Source organism: Mus musculus, chromosome 12, assembly GCF_000001635.26.
Source record: "Mus musculus strain C57BL/6J chromosome 12, GRCm38.p6 C57BL/6J".
In the NCBI taxonomy this organism is placed as follows: domain Eukaryota; kingdom Metazoa; phylum Chordata; class Mammalia; order Rodentia; family Muridae; genus Mus; species Mus musculus.
In genome coordinates this window covers 7080289-7100945 of record NC_000078.6, presented here as the reverse complement: position 1 = coordinate 7100945, position 20657 = coordinate 7080289, and positions in this window count along the sequence as shown.

Sequence of the window (20657 nt, the reverse complement as noted above, 5' to 3'; positions counted from 1 at the left end):
TGCTCACAGTCATCTATTGGATGGAACACAGGGCCCCTAAAGAAGGAGCTAGAGAAAATACCCAAGGAACTAAAAGGGTCTGCCACCCTCTAGGAGGAACAACAATATGAACTAACCAGTACACCTCAGAGCTGTGTCTCTAGTTGCATATGTAGCAGAGGATGGCCTAGTCAGCCATCAATGGGAGGAGAGGCCCTTGGTCTTGTAAATATCATATGCTCAGTACAGGGGAATGCCAGGGCCAGGAAGCAGGAGTGGGTGGGTTGGGGAGCAGGGCAGGGGGGAGGGTATAGGGGACTTTCAGGATAGCATTTGAAATGTAAATGAAGAAAATAATAAAAAAATGAAAAAAAAGGAGAAAAACAAAACAAAACAAAAAAACAAAAAGACTGACTTTAAACTCCTCATCATATTGTCTGAGCATCCTTGGTTTGTAATCACAGGCATGTACCACTGTCTCTAGGAAGAGAAATCATTGTGTATTAGTTTAACTGCCAGCTGACCCACTTGACACAGCCATCCTCTTCCTCCAGTGATGCCAGCTGACTGCTTATTGCAAGTGCTATTGTCACACAGAATGTATTGTTCTAAGTTTCTTGAACCCAGCCTTCTATTCCAGAGCTCTGTTGCTCTTACACATTTGTATCCTGTATTACTTAATTTTCCATATAAAACCTGGCAGAGAGCATGCCATAAAGTGCTGTGAAAACATGTGTTGAGTTGAGAAACTTATGCTGTTAATCTCACTCATCACCATTTCTTGTAAAACCCTCTTTAGCCTTGCTAAGCTTTGCCAACATGATGTTTTCTCCATTGAACTTGCTTTCCCAGCACTCTGCTGTCTTCCCTTTGTTTCATCCCCTGCACTCACCTTGCCTGGCAACCCTTTCCCTCCCTTAACTCAACTCCTCAATATGCTTTGTTCCTCTATCTCTAAGTAGTCTCTGCTTTTTTTTAACTATAACTCATAATTACCTACTCTCCATTGCAATTTCCCTATTTTTGAAAGAAAGCTTATTTCCCATTTTATGAAATAATAGGGCTTCTGTTTATTACATATCATGCTGTCAGCCATTCTTTCACACAGTTACTCTCACAGAGAGCATCCTGCTCAAGATAGCATGAGCCTACTCTTTGTACTTCTGATGGTAGGGCAGAGCTGATTTTAAGCAGTGTTCTCAGAGTGCCTGATTTTACTCATGCCTCTTTCCCTGTATCCACAGAAGGAATCAATTTAAGCCATCCATTATCCCATTCTTGCACGGTTAAGTTTTTTTTTTTTTTTTTTTTTTTGTAGACTAGATGACCAGATCTCACTATTGTTTCTCCTTTCATGAAACCATCAGTGTTTACAGTGTGTCATTTCCTTGCACGATACTTTTTTTGAATGAAGTCCTCACATCTTATTCCATTGATAAGTTTTAGGCTATTGCCATGGAATCGGCAATCATTTGACTTGACTATGAGAGATGATCGTGTCTAAGATTCAGGTGCATATGACACCTTCCCTCCTGATATTGCCTCTTCTTACAGAAGAATTATATGCCCCAAGACTCTTGGTTTGGCTTACAGAATGTAGAAAGTGTGATATTTATCATTTTATAGACTACCATGATTATTTTCCTTGCCACATGACTAGCAAGATTTGAGATAGAGTTTGGTTTGCTAATGTAGTCTTGGGAGCAAGAATGAGGAAAAGAAAACATAGTTTTAGCTAACAAGTTAAGTCCATGTAGCACCAGCAAAACAAACAAACAAACAAACAAATAAATAAATAAATAAATAAATAAATAAGACTGTTGCTAAAATCCTAAAGCTGGGTCAATGACCAAGCAACTCCCAGGAAGCACAGGAAGAATACAAAGGAAATTAACTGAAATATAATTTGAAATAACTGTGTAATTCAAATTTACTAGTTGTATGATGCTCTCTGGTCACAGAGAGAACATTCTAATTCATTGACAAAGTTTTATCAATTTGTTGCACATCCAGCCTGCCACATAGTTTAGACATCATCTAGAAAAGGTCTAGTGATGTGGTGGGAGTCTTGAGTAGAATACCCTGATGAGGTTCACCATGGGCAAACTGCCATGGGATGAAAGCTGCTTGAGAGAAGAAATAAAGAGCTTCAAAATAGAACCATCCTGATGATAATTGAGGCTAAGTAACAAGATAACTTCCTAAACTCCAACAAGCAAAGGCTAGTTTACTAAATCTAGCTTTCAAATTGTGCATGTTGAAATATATAGAATACATTCTCCTAGAACAAAGAAAGGACACTTGCAATCAAGAAGTTTCTGAAATAGGTCGCAAAGATAGACATATCTGTAAATAAACATAACTTTAATGACTATTAGAAAAGCTCCTGGGTGTTGGACCTATCCATAATTATTAGAAAAAATACAGGCAAAAAAACCATGGAATTCAAGACGACCAGGAAACTTAACAGTAACCACTATCTGAGATGCTGCTCCCTCCAGAGCATGGACTGTGAGTTAGACTGAGGGTGGAGTTTATGTGCTCCCTAAAATAGAGCATTTGTCATCCAACTCGTAGCAGATCTTCTCTTTCTTTTGCACTTGCCACAGGAAAGCTGTCTTTATGTGATTGTCGCCAGCCTTCTTCATAAATCATGGCTGCTTTGCCAAATAGATACATGCATTGTTAAGACTATTCTCTTTCATATAAGCCTCATAAATCAACACCACTGGGCAATTCCCAGTATAGATAGTCTTTTACTTTTAAAATTGGGAGAAGTAATAAAAAGAGACCATGATATCAAATAATAATAAAATAATATTTTTTTTCTCTGTGTTTGTCTGAGAGAGTGAAACAAAGAGACTGGAACAAAGAAACATGCCCTTATTCAGACCCTCTGGATGAGGCGCCAAAAGGCACACTAACACTTGCAGATGTTCAATGGAAACATTTGTTTTTGTAACTGCATGATGAATGAAGCTATCTCTGATACCACCTTACATGTTACTTGTTACTTACATGTTACTAGAACCTCAGACACTGGTTCTCTTGATGAGTTGATGACCAAAGAGATACATGGTTTAAATTAAAGGAGAAGAAGAAGAAGAAGAAGAAGAAGAAGAAGAAGAAGAAGAAGAAGAAGAAGAAGAAGAAGAAGAAGAAGAAGAAGAAGAAGAAGAAAAACACTGATGACTATATTGCTAAGTGTTCATTTGACATGTTGGCTATTTTCTAAACCGTTTACATACCAGAATGTGTTTAATGCTCAACAGGTTTGCTAAGATGTGCTTAGCTGGTAACATCTTTTTCAAAGGGAAGGAAATTGAAGCACATAAATATCTAGTAATTAGTACAAGTTCATACAGCTGATTTGTAACAGGGCAGGATTAGAACTTAGGCTTTGTAGCTCCCTTCCCCCCAAAAGATTCTACAGCACAGTTATAGTCTCTCTGCACATGCACAAATTGCTAAGGCAAATGCCTGGTTAATAGGATCTTGATTTCAGTAATGATCAGTGTGAATATTTTTGAAGCTTTGTATCAGATTGGGCAAAACCTTTGACCTTGAATCTAAGTGTGTTTGCAAATAAACTTTGCCAGGTGTAGAATTCCAGGAAGGATACATTGGACCATAATTCTCAATAGGGTATACATTGGATAGTGCAGGTTCTGGAGAAGCCTCTAATTGAATTAAGCCTCCAATTCATGTAGCACTGTGGTTCTGGAAATAGACATAGAGAGAGTCTATGTCCAATGTTTCTCTGTCATTTGGTAGAGGATATATGCAGAAATGATTTTTCTTTATATTTAAGGCTTCTTAATCATGTGCAAAACAAGGGGCCATAGTGTTATTTAGGTTTAGTAGGATGGTTTCAGAATTTATGCATTATCAGTCCTTTGATAAACATCAGTAAATGATCATGGTTAATCAATTCTTTCTGTAATGCTTACTGTCAAAACCTTTGCTTAGGGAGTCCACACTGTAAAGTGGGACATTACCAAGTCTCCCAACTAAGCCATAAAAAGGAAGAGGATTTTAGAAGATATCTTAGAGAAAAGTCTCACCCCCTTCCTGATTCTACAGAACAAGAACATCCTGAGTCAAAGTTGAAATGTATGACTCAGGTAAACACTGTATTTTACACTGATTTGGCCATGAGGTAAGCATGAAAAGAAAAATGTGTATCCTGGTGAGTCTGAACAAATGCAGAGTATGGGTTACATTTGAAAGTATCTGAAGAATGCCCATATCAGATCTGTTCTCGCAATCCTATGGCTGCTTTGTAGACAGAGGCATACTCTTTTCAGTATTCGGGTTCTCCCTTCACTTCAGCAGAGCCATGGCTAGGAAGAGATGCAGGTGGAGGGTTTACATCAGGTGAGCTCCTGAGGATCAGCCCCTCATCATTGTGCTTCCATTCCAGTTTTGTGAGAGGTGGCAAAGCACACTTTGAGCACAGTCCATTTTAAATCTGAGATGGAATGGGGCTCAGCGGGAGGACACCCTGCATTCCTTCACAGAGCTCGGAGGCTCACATGCAAAGAAAGGAGCAGTTCTTAGAGCCACCCCCACAATAATCCCCCAAGGCTCTGTTCACCACCTCCCATGCTTCTACAGCTAAATAAAGTTACCTGAATGTATATAATTAAATCTTAGAACTCCAAAATTAATTTGTTCTTCTAAACTAACCATCTTGCTATGCCTTAACTGTTAATAATCTAGCACCCCGCTGGGAGTGGTGGCACATGTCTTTAATTCCAGGACTGTTCTGGAACTCTGTCTCGAAAAAATAAAAATAAAATAAAATCAAGCACCCCATAATAGTCTTTGACTGGCTATCGGGGAACTGAATGCAAAGATTTGTACTAAAATGACAAAGTTCTGATCTATTTATAACCATCTCTGTCATTGTATCTCTGCTTATTTAATTTGTCGTGTACCTCAAGTAATTCATTATAAGATGTACATTGTATGTAAATTATTTATGAAAAGAAAACATAGATTAGTTTTCTTTCAAAATGCCTAAGCTAGGCTACATAATAATTTCATATTCAGTTCGCAGAATTCTTCCTCATCTTTCCTCATGGCCTCAGAGGGAAGTGTCCCTGTGAAGTGTTCCCACTCATCTTGTAAGAACTCACTACAAACATTAATCCAGGTGGACTTTGTCTAGTATTAAAATGGATTTTTTTTTCAAGGAGGTCCATTTGAAAGGGCTTAGATGTTATGTGTTATGTCACAGTTTTTCAGATAGCAGGTCTGAAGATAATCATTTCTGAGAAAAGATGAAAGGAGGCCAGCACAGGAGCCTGTGAAATAATGGTAAGTCTGGAGAGCAGAGCAGATAAAAGGAGGGTAAAGGGCATTGTCAGTGTGTCACACAAGGCTTTGGTTCAATCAGAACACACAAAAAAATGATGAAAAAAATCATACAAAGCACACCCTCTGCCTTTGTTCTCCCCCGTGCCTTGGTAAACAGTGGGCAGGGAGACAAGGGTCTCATCCCCTGAGAATGTGCCATGCAGGATGCCTTCCTTCCCTCCTGTGCTGACTCCCCTTTCTCCAAGCTCCTTGCCTTCTTCCTTGCACATTCTCCAGGGCATTTTCACGCTTCCTTTCCTGTATAGCTTGGAGATTTCTATTTTATTTTGCCCTACTATATCAATATTTTTTTTCAGCTAAAAGTTACTTATGCTCGTTTGATGACTTTGTTTAGTAAAGTTTCCTCTGTGGCATACATGCTTCAAAAACTAGACTATATGTTACAGCGAGCTTCTGTTCTTCTGGCTACATAGAGTACAAGTCCTCTACAATCTCTATCAGCCACCCAGTGTGCTCAGACCTGCACCCAAATGCTATGTCACCCCAGAATTGAGCTGCCTGCATGTGGCAACCATGAGAGCAATGTTCAGTGATTCACCTGGAAAAACACATCCCATTATTCTTCTCCATTTGCATGCTACTCTGGAGGGAACCCTGGCAACCCGTTCCTCAGTTTATGGGACAATTCAGGCAGCTCTCCATCACTAGAAAACACCAGATGGGTTGGATGGAGGCAATTTTGCAGAAAGTGCTTTGAGAGTGGCTTCTTCAGTGTTCTTTCCAGCTGGAAACAGAGCAGCCTAAAAGCACTGCCTGCTCAGCCCAGTTTCATCGCCTCAAGAGCTGCAGATGGCTTCCCCAAGCACCTGAAGTCTGCTTGCCTCCCTGATGCATAAGCAGCAAGCTGTAGAAACTCTCCTCGTTGCATAGTATAACTCAGATGCCACTTTGTGCATTAAAAGTAAAAGTAAGGTGATAGCATAGAGTGGGAAGGAGCCAGAAGGTGGAGAAATGTATGTTAAATGCTTGATCCTCCTTCGGTCTTGCCAAGTGTTCCAAAATGGCACATCAGGGAATATTTATAATACCACTTCCTATGGGCACACATAAAGCAACATTTTGAAAATAGCCCAGGCCTCTTCCCCCAGAGAAAAGTGGGTTTGTGAGCTGAATCTGAATCAATTGTACAACTCTAGCTTACTAAGTATCATCGTTTTTCTTCTGCCTTTCCTTTTACTTATCATTATTTATTTATTTATTTTTGTCTCTAAGGTGTTGCTAGCGGTCAAATTGGCTGTCATTAAGGCATTGGCACAAAACACTGCCGCCATTAAGTATTTTCAGCTATGTTTAATGATTCTTCTGTTTGTTTTCCAATTTAGCCAAATGTTGGGAGCCAGGTCTAGGAGTGATTGGCAGATCTGTCCTGGAAAAGGGTTTTCAAATAGTAACCCAGGGACAACTGTCAAGAAAACAGGCAAAAGTGATTTTTGATTTTCCAGAACCATCTATAGTGGCTACTTTGTATGTGTTGGATCCAGGAATAGTCTATTGTCACTCAAGACCTCTCAGCTGCTGCCTTCTATTATGACAATTTTATATGAGAGTTGATTTTCCCTTTTCTGACTCACATTCAATTCATATCTTTCCCCCATTTCTCTATCCAAAACTTAGTCCCAAAGAAGCATGATTTTCCTTTCTACACTTTGCCACTTCCCAATCCTATGAAGGAGGCAGAAAACAGAGCAAACTGTGGGCTTGCTTCTTTCGTTTGCCTCTCAATCCTAGTCTGAGGAGCAAGAAGAAGGACCTTGTAATTGATAAATCTAAGCTCGATCCAGCCCAGCCTGGTGACTGCACTGGTACAAACAGCTAGGAAAAGGGTGTGACTTTTCTACAAAGTAAACTTTTGGTTGTGTTAGACTACACATCTGCTAAGAGATTCTGCTATGAATCTACATGTTATTCTGATGATGGCACAATTAACAGTAAGAATTGACATAGTGACCCAGCCCTCAAGTGGGATCTCTACATGGGCCTAAGGACAGCTATTGAGCAAGAACATACCTGTGTATTAGAGAATGGAATTTTTCATTGCTCTTGTGTCTGTGCACTCATTTCCTTTTCATACAGAAACTTGTTTGTGGTGAAGGAAACCTTTAAAAATATGCAATGGGGTGTGACTAAAGCCAGGAAATAAAGGTGTAGCCTCTGCATGCTATCCCGAACTCCAAGACTAAAGCTGATGTCTCCTTAGACTTCGCGTATTCCCTAGAGTAGAGCATCTCCAGAATGTTACAAGCTAAGCTGCTACCTGGTAGGTTTTGAGATCAGGAAATGGTAGACAGACCCCTGTAAAAGCAAAGCCAAAAAAAAAAAATTAGCAAAGAATGGATATGGACAACCCAATATCTCCTGTTCATCCAGTTGTGGATCTGGTACTTAAAATATTATTTTATTTAATGTTTATAGTGACTTTATCAGAGTATTAAAATGAAGTAACTGATCGAATACTGATGATTTACTAAATGCTCAAAGATGCTGAATGATGGTGCCATAATTTAAATTCAGTTCTAATTGACTACAAATTATATATTGTCATTTTAACATTTAGCTTCTGCCAAATAACATGTAGCATTTAAACAGTGCCTTATCACATATAAAACCTATCTACACGCCCAAATGCATTCTATCCTTAGCCAGTTTGAGCCAGTTTGAGGCCTGTGAAGGAATTAGTGTTCAAATAACTGATTTCCCCAGATCACAGAGCTACTTAATAGTAGAATTAAGATTCAACAGAATGTTCTTGTTTTGAATTCCTTAATGACTATGTCGGCTACTAGATAAATACTATTAACAATAGTCATTCCTATCAGACATTATTCATAGTGTATTACTTTCCTTCTTCCATATAACCTTCACCACAGAACCAAGTGAGGTGAGACCCAGTACCGCTCTAATTTTGTAAATGGAAAATAAAGCAAGCTTTCCCAGCCAGTGTGGATTAGGACTTTATTCCACACAACCTGAACTTGAATTGAGGATCCAAACTCCATCACAGTGCTACACCCTCTTAACTCCCTGTTTCTGTCTATATTCTCCTTTGCCTTATAATATGCTGAAGGTACATGCTTCTCTTGGAGGACATAAGAGTAGAGTATTGATTCCAGCTAGAAACTTAAGTCACTCTATGAAAGAGATAACATTTGAGCTACCCCTTAAGAGACTGAGAATCTAGGAAAAAGGTAGGTCTAGTACATGTTTAAAATTATGTAACTTCTTTAAACACAGATCTTCCTATACACAGTTACACATTCTTTTCAAGATCACACAGAGCAATATAGTTATTCTTTTTTTTTATAGTGTACCACCTTCCAATTTCTCTGAGCTATATATGAAGAAATATACAGAATTTATAGGAATTTCTATACATTTATAGAATTTAAAAAATATAACTACAGATTATATGTACATATACATATATGCATATATATGTCACTGCATGGAGTCAAATACAAATTGTATAAATGGAAAGTGTACAATCATGGCCAAACTAATTCAGCTCTTTGTGTAATAAATACAGTTTAAATTGCTATGTGGGTCTATAAAACAAAAAGTTATAGCAGTCTATTAGTGCTTAACTGGAATGCCCTAGTGAGGGTTTCACTCATACGGTGCTATAAGGCAGAAGTATAGCTGAATGGTAGCATCAGATTGTAAAAACTTTATTTCCATATAATTTTCAAGCACAAAGAAAACTTCTTTTCCCTGTAAAATAAACCTAAGTCCTCAGTTGTTTTAATTAGCGATCTCGGAGACATGCCGCACCTGTTCCAATTCATCTGTAAAGATGAAAACTCCTCACCCTTTTCATTTGCTGACAAGTTAATAGACATTTCTAACTCAGGAGAGCACAGAGTTTTGCAGCTTTCTTGTGACAGGCGAATAATAAAACTACATCAGAACGTGGCAACCTCAGTGAGTGTGAATTCCTGACCAGGAAGACATGCTCTCCCTTTGTTCTGCCTGCCTAGGCTGATGTAGCTAGCATGGTGCCCTATTTATATTAACTGGTATAGTGATGTAGAATTTACATAGCATAAAGGGCATAATTTAAAGAACATAATTAAAATGAGTAACATGCTTAAACAATAGTGCAACAATCAATACAGTCTGGTTCTAGAACATGTCCATTACCTCAAAGGAAACTCAATTCCCCAAAGTTCTATCATCTTTGACCCCTTGACTGATACCATGATGCTTCATTTCTCTAGAATTTCATGGAGAAGATATTGGCTCTTCCATATACTTTCTACTTTGTTTATTGGGACAATAAATCAGCTACTGATAAGTTTATGTATGAAATAGCATGATGGGGAGTGGGTACAGTCTCTCTCTCTCTCTCTCTCTCTCTCTCTCTCTCTCTGTATTTGTGAGCACATGTGTGCTGTTTCTGAATATTTGTGTTTATGAGTACTTGTATTCATGTATCCAGCACAAAAATAAAAGGAAATATAAGTAATCTTTCATGAGCAGAGGAATTTGTAAGGCATGTTTTACTTTCATAGCAAACATTGCCACTCGTAATCTTCAAAAAGGGGTAGCAAAATGCATTTTACCTACAAAGGAACAAAATGTAATTTAGAGGATGGTTATGATTTGGGAATTCTGCATTTGTGATTTCTCTTCTTGCTAAGATTTAGTGGTAACTTCAGTATCAATACTCAAGGATTTCAGTCATTCAGACATGCATGGAGAAGGGTTCAGTTCTTATTCACTGATTGTAGTCTGAACTAAGATGTATCAAACAGAGATGGCCAGACAATAACAGGAGGTGGGTGTCCAGTATACCTTAATGTCAATTAGAGTAGTCAAATCCATTCCTGATTCCTGTTTGTAAAATAGTTTCTAGTGGTGTAGTCAGTGTTTCTGACACCATTTACTACTAATGTAAAAATCTCCTGGAATATGTTCTAATTAGGACAATAGATCATTTTGTGGATTATTGTTTTCTAGTCACTCAGTCAATGTGCGTTAGGAGAATCTACAGAACATAGTTACTGTGAAAAATGAGAAAGAGTCGTATAAAGTTTAGCTAGTATTGATTGCAAAGTGGAGGGCATTTACTCCTAAAGACAGTTATGGTGTCTGTAGGAATTTCATGTTTCATGTTATATGTAATGGCTACAGGTCTCCTCAGATTTTCTTATATGTTAGCACTTCACTGTTGTATGTCAAACCATTGCTAAATTTCAATAGTAAGCTAGAGATGTCACTTGAGGCTCTATTGATTGGAAAATTGTTTTTCTGGAAGTGCCTGGATGTAGGGGATGCTATGAAGCTGGGTCTGGAACAAATGAGAGTTTGATGAACATATGATGAGGTTATGGACATTATTCTTCTACATTGTCATTACCATCTGCAGTGGATGTCCCTTACTCTATTGTGTGGTTTCTTCTGATCTCAAAGGCAAAACAGATTGGTGCAACAGTGTCATTCTTCAAAGGGAAGAGTATGAAACCAGACAGCTTAGGATCTATCTTCTGACAACCAAGCATGAGAACACTTTTCTTTTCGTGTGTGTGTCTGTGTGTGTGTGTCTGTGTGTGTGTGTGTGTGTGTGTGTGTGTGTGTGTGTGTGTGTATATATATATACATATATATGTATATATGGGCTGAGTAGCATTTTCTCATTATATATGTGTGGGTATATGTGTATGTGTATGTATATGTATATGTTGGAAACACAGCTAATTCAGATTGATTTACAAAACATAAGCCTGCTTGTATGTATCACTGTCTCAACAAAGCCAGATTTTACTGAAGAAGCACATGGATATGTGAAGTTCTAAGGACTGACTGGAACTAATATGTTCATTGCTTTGTTTGTTGTGATGGAGTCTCTGTAAATCAGGCTGGTCTTGAATTCATTGTGTAATCAAGCTTGTTCAGAAATCATGATAATCCCCCCTACCATAGTCTCTATAGTAATGAAATTATACTAGGAAATATTACTTTGGAAATGGCTTATGAAAATGAGGAAAATCGTTCCCCACTGACTGTCTGATACTGATGTCCATAATATGTAGGCAAAGCTAGCTAGTGCCTTGGCTTTACCCTTATGCCATGGAAGAAGAGACTGACTTTCCAAGAGTGCGATCAGTGATGTTTCATTCCCATGAAGTTCAGGGAGTTTGCTTGTGGCTATTCTCTGAAAGAGTCTCTTCTCTGGCAATATACGTCTCTTGCAAGAGTACAGAGTTGAATTATTCGTACAAGGTGAATATCTTGTTAAAAATAATAAAAAAGAGATATTTTTCAAATAAAAGTGTCACTGTGTAAGATGATGAGAAGTTGAAAATCTTCATTCATTTGCTCATGTGTATTTATAACTGGAGAACGAAGCTTGGTATCGGTGCTGTACTACTGACAAGTATGGCATTCGTCTTATGCCAGATTTAAGAGCAATATGCCTCCACTCTTCTAGCCTTCCATTTGAAAATCACTTAATATTTAATTAAAATATAACTTTCATTTCATAAAAACACTTTCATTATTTCAATACATAAATTTAATATATTTATTTACTTCATGGATCACTAATATTTTATTGGTGTTCAAGATTAATTTCCAAATAAATCGATTTATTAGATTCACAATTAAAAATTTAACACCCATGCTATCAGTGACTAATACAATCTCATTCATGTTCCCATAAAATTCTGTTATAAAATGATCCATGAAAACCTTTAAAAAATCCTTAGACTATAGGGATATAAAGAACTCAGTTTGGTAGACATGATTTGAGTATATTCCTAGATAATAAGGAGATAGGGGCAAGAGGACTGAAAACATAAATCTACTCCATGCTCTACAGCAAGTTAGTGTGAACTCTGGGAAACTTAGTAAGAACATATCTCAGAATAAAGCAGGCCTAGGGATATAATCAATGATAGAATGCTTGCCTAGTGTGCGTTTGGCTCTGGTTTCAATCATTACTGAAAACCAAACCAAACCAAACCAAACCAAACCAAACCAACCAATCAACCAAACACCACAACTTTAGACCCAAACACAAGGAAGCAATTTGGCTTAAAAACCACACCATTAGTGGTTTTTATCTTTTTGTTCTTTCTTTCCTTCTTTCCTTCTTTCCTTCTTTCCTTCTTTCCTTCCTTCCTTCCTTCCTTCCTTCCTTCCTTCCTTCCTTCTCTCTCTCTCTCTCTCTCTCTCTCTCTCTCTCTCTCTCTCTCTCTCTCTCTCTCTCTTTCTTCCTTTCATGAATAAGTAGCCACCCAAAGTAAAACATGCATCCATCTGGGAAAACTTTTAAGTAGAAAATAACCATCACTAACCTCCTACAGAACCACCATGACTATTTTCTGGACCTAAAGGAACTGTTGTGCAGAAAAGGATGGTGATTGATTGGTGACCAGGAAAGTGGAATCAACAGAATCAAAGTTGAAACCTACACTCAGTGCTGAAATCATATTCATGGTGTAGTTACATAGTCAGTGATGTACAAGATCGCACTATTCTCATCTACCACACATTAGGTAGGTACCTTTTACTGAGAGATGCTTCTTTTCTGAGGAACAGAAAGAGATGGAGATTCTGGATAAAGGGAGAGATAAAGGGGACTCAATGGGTAAAGATGCAAATGCAGAAGATATAACTTGTAGTTGAGTTAGCATTGTTGGACATGACATGTGTTATATTCTTTCTTATTAGCTGCTACACAAGAATGCTTCCTTCAAGTATCTGATGATCTCATAATTTCCTTTTGCATATTACTTATGAATTAAGGATTACCTATTAAACATATGAACTTGCTATTGAAAAGGCATACCCATAACACCTTAGGAAATCTACCACCTTGACTAGGCTAGATAAACATACATACAATAAATGTGGTTACAATATAGACGAAAAAAGAGTGAGGACTTAGATGACAGATATAGAGATGTCAGGTCACTTCATGATGGTGGCACATGCCTTTAATCCCAGCTCTTGGGAGGCAAAGGGAGGCAGATCTCTGTGAGTTCGAGGCCAGCCTGGTCTACAGAGAGAGTTCCAGGACAGCCAAGACTTCACAGATGTGGGCCTGAGTACCAGAGGCTTTCCACAGAAATCTCTGGCCAGGCCTGGTGCGAAGGTTGCAGGGAAGGGAAGCTAATGCGGGCAGGGAGAAGCCTCTTGCCTGCTTCCACTGTGCTGCTTGGCTCCACCTCAGTCTCTGCATTCCATGTACCCTGCACTGAGTCTGGCCAGGCTGGGCCTAGGAGAAGTTGACTAGCCAGTGTGGCAGGAGGCGCTTAGGGAGAGCTGATCTCTCCCCAAGTGGTATCACAGCTCTTAGGACAAAGGCTCGAACGACTGAGTAGTTCTCACACATTTTATTCCCTGGATAGGACTTATATACAGTTTTGGGGATGATTCAGGGTTTGGCAGCAGGCACTTCTCATTGGCTTGGACTGAGAGTTTGGGAAACCTTATTTGCATATTGGGAGGGCTTGGTGCAGCTACTACTGTGACTGATGCTGCATACCTCTCTGCAGGGCGGTCTGTGGGAGACTATAGCTGTGTGACAGGAGCCAGGTGCCCCGGAGGCGTGGCTGAACTCCTGAAATCCAGTGCAGGTGGAAATCACCCTGGACTCCAGGGTTCCAGACCTTTGCTCGACCAGGGACCAGGCTATCTGTGCACAGCCCACCATCCCATACACAGAGAAACCCTGTTTCTAAAAACAAACAAACAAAAAAGATATAAGGTCCCAAATAACTATTAAATCAAGAGTCTAGTATATCTTAAGAGTAAAAAACTCACCAAGGTTGTGAGAGGCTCTCACAAATCTGGTCTCAATTTAAAAAAGATTAGATCTAAAGAAGTAGATTTAAAGTTGGGGTGGTTTCACATACCCAACTGGTACTATTTGGTAGTATATGAGGACATTTTTACTAGTCACAGTGAAGTGGTTTCTTCTGGCCTCTAAAAGGAACAAGCTGGGAACATAGGCAAAATATCATAAATGAACTTTATGGCTAATCATGGACCACAAGGCAAATATTGTTAGAGCTGAGAAGGTTGACTGATCAGAGTATTGGTCATCAGTAGTAATACTTCAGGAAATTGAGACAGAGAATAAGATAACAACTTTCCATACATTTCAAATAATAGTAGAAATATGAAAATGGCTAGAAAGAGGAAGTACTTATGGAAAGAATGAGCTAAAATCAAATCCCTAAAAATACGTATGCATGGGGTAGAGTGATGTATAGTACACAAAAAGTCACATGAACTGAGTGACCTATTGACTCTATTGATTCAGGAGAGACCCTGGGACTGAAAAGATGCTTCAGCATTAAAGAGTTCTTTCTACTCTTGAGGATGACCCACATTCAGTTTCTAGCACACATATTGCTGTTCCAAACTAGCCATAATTCCAGTTTCAGGAAATATGAAATATTCTTCTGGCCTCTGTGGGTACCAAGCATTCATATGGTGATGAACTCATACATGCAGAAAAAAATACTCATACACATAAAATGAAAATAAATAAATGTTAATAAGAAAAGAGAACTTGTTTAGAACACATACAAAAATTGCTTTGTGGCTTATCCCTAGCACTGGGGAAACTGAGGCAGTAGGCTCACTAATGTGAGTCCAGTTCAAGCTGCTTAGTGATCTCAATGACAGAGTAAGACCCAGTCTCAAAAAAAAGGAGGAAGAAAAGGGACACAGGGGAGTGCAGTTGGATGGAGAAGGGAGAAAAGACTAATAATTTTTAATGAACAAAAATCAAGCCATTCTCAGATTTATTCTGTTCAAAGTAAAATGCCAAAACAAGTATCATAAATAAACAAACAAAACCCCACAAAGTAGTCTATAGAAATCTCAAAGTTTTCTACAGAATAAATTTGTAATTGCAAATAGCTATGTAAGCTATGTAATAGTTATGTAAGAAGAGGTATTATATTATCTGATATTCAACTAAAAACAATAATAGAGCCAGTAAAAACAAGAGGTGAAAAGTAATATCAGAAAACTAAGACAAGGAAATCTTGATCTTGATCATTTGATTTTTAAAAATGTCTTCATAATTATTTAAATTTTGTTATCAACTTAGAATTTAAGAACTACATTGATTGTTTTTGTAATTTGTTTTAGATTGATTTATTTTATTTTATGTGTATGAATATTCTTCTGGCATGAGCATATGTGTACCATATTCAATTGCTCATGGATGCCAGGAGAGTTTGTCACATCTCCTGGACCTGAAGTTGCTGGTGTTATGAATCATCATGTGGGTGTTGGGAACTAAACAAGACTTCTCTGCAAAGGTAGCCAGGGCTCCTCACTGATGAGCCACTTTTCAAAACTCTATAAATTTTTGTTATCCTCTCAAAACCACTAGTCGTTTTTTCGAATTGTAACACCTTAGTACCTGCCACATGAGAGAGAAGCTGTGACCTCAGTGAAAGTGTTATTAATAAGAATCATAACAACCTTATGTTAGACATTATCCAAAATTCATCAATTTTAAACCTCCAGATTACACTGGATAAAGTAGTTTTGCATTGGAAAATAACAACTGTAGAGTAAAGTCTCTATCATGAGATCCCCCTGAGATATATAAAACAAGGTAAACAATGAAAATACAACTAAACTGATGAGAATGTTCAACTTTTTAACTAGTACGTGATTTTAAAAAATCACATTCCTATGAACTAGTAAAGAATAAAACATTCTAGATACAAATCTTATAAACAAACCAGAGCAGTTCATGAAATGAAGGTATTCACATAGAAAGATGGACCCCAGTGAGCTTTCTGTCTGCATCTGCTGTAAACTTGCTTTGGAAAAAATTTTTTGGACTGTAAATCAACCACAAAAACATTACAAAAATATGAAAATGTTCATGGGTCCCTCTAGTCTCAATCCCAATAAGTTATATTACTGAGAAGCATTAATAAAAGTTTAAAGACAAATTAATTAAGAAAAATATAGCTTTCATTACAAGGAATTCAAATAAATGAGAAGGAAAAACTGAAGTAAATCCACAGGTATCATAAGAATTCATTTAATCAAACTTTGTCAAATATCTCCAAAGCTCTGCTCAGAAGCAAATGGGCAACCTTAAACACGTTCATTATTCATTAACAAAAATGAACAGCATTAATCTAAGCATTCCACTTCTGTAAACTAACACAGCAAGCCAAAGACAGAAGAGGAAAGAAAATATTGAAATTTATTTGCTTGACACATTCAAACTAGGAATTCTGAAAAATAAATTGAATAAGTGATTGTGTGGGATGGTAAAGACTGTAAATACATTAATTTAGGCATATATCTTTCTTGATTAAAGCTAAAAAGCATAGCATCCTAAATATATCCTATTATAACTGAAAGATTCCATTAATAGATCAAGGATGGTTCTACCATATGTTTTTGTGAATACATTTGAGAAAGTCAATGCAGGTGGCACTTTCCTGGAATGTCTTATGTGATGTAAACTAATTCAAGCAATCAGAGGAAAGAGAAGTCTCTAGTACTTACTGGAAAGAATGAAGGGTCACTCAGGACTTAGAAGGATAGGATTTGATAGATGGTTTTAGTCACTTTAGAACTGAGACCACACAAGGTTTCCCAAGTTTATTTTATGAAACTATTATCAACTTGAGAAGGAGAGCACCAAAAGAAATGCAATAGTTGTCCAAATTCTAAATAATTTACTCAAAAATGCTGTATTATGGAAGAATTTAGCATGGCAGTAGCAATATTGAATTATTTGAAATTATAAAATTATTTTTAAGATTTATTTTATGTATATGCATTTTGACACATGTAAGTGGCTGCCTTTGGTGACTAGATAGGGTGATAAATTCATGGAAGATGGAGCTGGCACTACAGGCTGCTGTGAGTCACCTGATTTAGGTGTTGAGAACAAGACCTCTGAAGAGCATTTAGTGCTCTTAGCTGCTGAGTCGTCACTCTAGCCCCAGAAAATTATTTTAAAATAGTCACAGATAAATGTACTTTTCCAGCAGGACATCCATTCCAAACTAGGTTACAATTCTCAGGGAGTAAATGTACAACTGTAGTTGGTAAAGTGTTCTGGGGGCATTTTTCTCTTAGTTGAGGCTTATGATAATATTTCCTAACACTCCTATTGGTATCTTACATTATACTAAATCTTTGACCAGGAGAAAAAGTTATAAAGTCCAAGTACTTCTTTAGCTCTTGATAATAGGAAACAAAGAGCAGAAGCTATAAATTGTATAGATATAAAAAAATTAACTGATATATGATTCAGATATTATGAAGTCTATCAGAACATTTAGAATGTATCGAGCAATAGCAAGTCAAGGGACAAAATGACAATAAACTATGATACAACAATTCACAGAATCTATGAAAAATAAGAAACAATTGGGCGTTAGGGAAATTAAGCCAATACAAAAACGTATATAAAACAGGCAAGCATAAACAAAGAATTCTCACCTGAGGAATACCGAATGGCTGAGAAGCACCTGAAAAAATGTTCATCATCCTTAATCATCAGGGAAATGCAAATCAAAACAAACCTGATATTCTACCTCACACCAGTCAGAGTGGCTAAGATCAAAAATTCAGGTGACAGCAGATGTTGGCGAGGATGTGGAGAAAGAGGAACACTCCTCCATTGTTGGTGAGATTGCAAGCTTGTACAACCACTCTGGAAATCAGTCTGGTGGTTCCTCAGAAAATTGTACATAGTACTACTGGAGGATCCCGCAATACCTCTCCTGGACATATATCCAGAATATGTTCCAACTGGTAGGAAGGACACATGCTCCACTGTGTTCATAGCAGCCTTATTTATAATAGCCAGAAGCTGGAAAGAACCCAGATGCCCCTCAACAGAGGAATGGATACAGAAAATGTGGTACATTTACACAATGGAGTACTACTCAGCTGTTAAAAAGAATAAATTTATGAAATTCCTAGGCAAATGGATTGATCTGGAGGGTATCATCCTTAGTGAGGTAACCCAATCACAAAAGAACTCACGTTATATGTACTCACTGATACGTGGATATTAGCCCAGAAACTTAGAATACCCAAGATATAGGATACAATTTGGAAAACATATGAAACTCAAGAAGAATGAAGAACAAAGTTTGGACACTTTGCCCTTCTTAGAATTGGGAACAAAACACCCATGGAAGGAGTTACAGAGACAAAATTTGGATCTAAGAAGAAATGATGGACCATCTAGAGACTGCCATACCCAGGGATCCATCCCATAACCAGCCTCCAAACTCTTACACCATTGCACACACTAGCAAGATTTAGCTGTCTCTTGTGAGGCTCTGCCGGGACCTAGCAAAAACAGAAGTGGATGCTCACAGTCAGCTTGGATGGTTCACAGGGCCCCCAATGGAGGAGCTAGAGAAAGTACCCAAGGAGCTAAAGGGGTCTGCAACCCTATAGGTGGAACAACAATATGAACTAACCAGTACCCCCAGATCTTGTGTCTTTAGCTGCATATGTATCAGAAGATGACCTAGTCGACCATCAGGGGAAAGAGAGGCCCATTGGTCTTGCAAACTTTATATGCCTCAGTACAGGGAAACACCAAGGCCAAGAAGTGGGATTGGGTGCGTAGGGGAGTGGGGGCGGGTATGGGGGACTTTTGGGATAGCATTGGAAATGTAAATGTAGAAAATACCTAATTAAAATGAAATAAAATTAAAAATTAAAAAAAAACATTGACTTTATATATTTTCAACTAAAAAAAAATACAGGCAAGCATATAGTACACACTGGACTATCGCATATTCCTATATGGAGGTACTAAGCACAGTAAGAAGGTGCTGCCCCTTATTTCAGCCTAGAGTTTCAAGATAATCAAGTTTCAGGTTATCTTCTTGAAAGTAGGGAGTGGGGATAACAAGGTAACTTGGAGGTTTAGTTGATAGAAAAATGTAAAACTGGAAGGAACAGAAATGAAAATCAGTAATATTAAATAATCTAGACATTATGGACATAGAATTATAAAGTTACAATGACCAAGCATAGTGGAAATGGTTCAAGAAACACTACACTTTACAACCACATTCACTATTTAGTCATACGTAAAGGATTTATTGCAATCAAACTGCAATAAAGAACACAGCACATACCAATAGGGAATCAATTAATTATTTAGGATATGCTGTTGAGAAAATGGTTAAGTGTATAAGAGATTAATAAGGTTAGACTTTCTCTGGGACATTCATTAATATTTAGTACATATACTTAAAGATCTCTCATAAAATTAATCACATCTTCCAAAAATCTCAGAAAATAGCCCACTGTAAATGTATGTGTGTTTATATATAGAGAGAACATAGATTTTTCTAGCTATAAATGAGTCAAAAGATATAAAAAGATAGATCATTGAAACATATTTTGCAAAAATAGATGTATGGAACAGTTTACGTTAAATTTTAAAAGAAAGAACTATTCAATTCTAATTGTGTAAGTAGATATTCAAAAATCTGGAAATATCTTTTAAATGATATAAAATATAGGTATGATGAGATTCCTTTAGAGTCAAGATAAATTCTGGTTTTCAAGATCTAACTCTAAAAACAATTTTTGACTAGATGACTAAAATTAATCTTTCTTCAACATCACTTGGTATTAGATACACATCAAGGAATTTTACAAATTAAACCAAATTCAAGCAAATGGAGATATTGTATTATGTATTTTCAGCTAGCAAGGACTTCACATGAAACAATTTTCAAGTGCCCCAGTAGAGAAATGGCCACTCAGTTGAAACAACTCAGAAAGGCCCAAAAATTCACTGAAAAGACCAGCCCCATAAGAAACCAGTGATGCACATTGGAGTGGTATTGATTTCTATCAATTCTTGAATAGACATAGGTTTCTTAAAAAACATATTTCAGTACTAGAAGAAATGAATGTTATAAACAGCTTTACATTTTTCCAATGGGGCTGTGTGTTTGTTGACCACAATGTAGAAAAAATGTGAAATTTATCAAAAACTTTTATAGAACCTTATACATCAGCATAAACATTGGACATTACATAAAAATCTAAACATTTTAAAGGAGAAAACAGGTTGTTAAATATGAGTGTGACATGGGGTTTATTGAATCAGAATCCACCCATTGATTCTCAATACTTGGAGTTAGGTGGTTTATCATAGTGCATGAAATGACACTAAGTTTGTAACAGTAAAGACTTGCAAAATAGGGAGTTTTTAGTAGACTAATGTGTGCTAAAGTTGTAAGATATTTTCCATTATCATCAGAAGATGGACAAAGTAGGATACCAAACAGTCAAGTGTTTCATTTTATTTAATA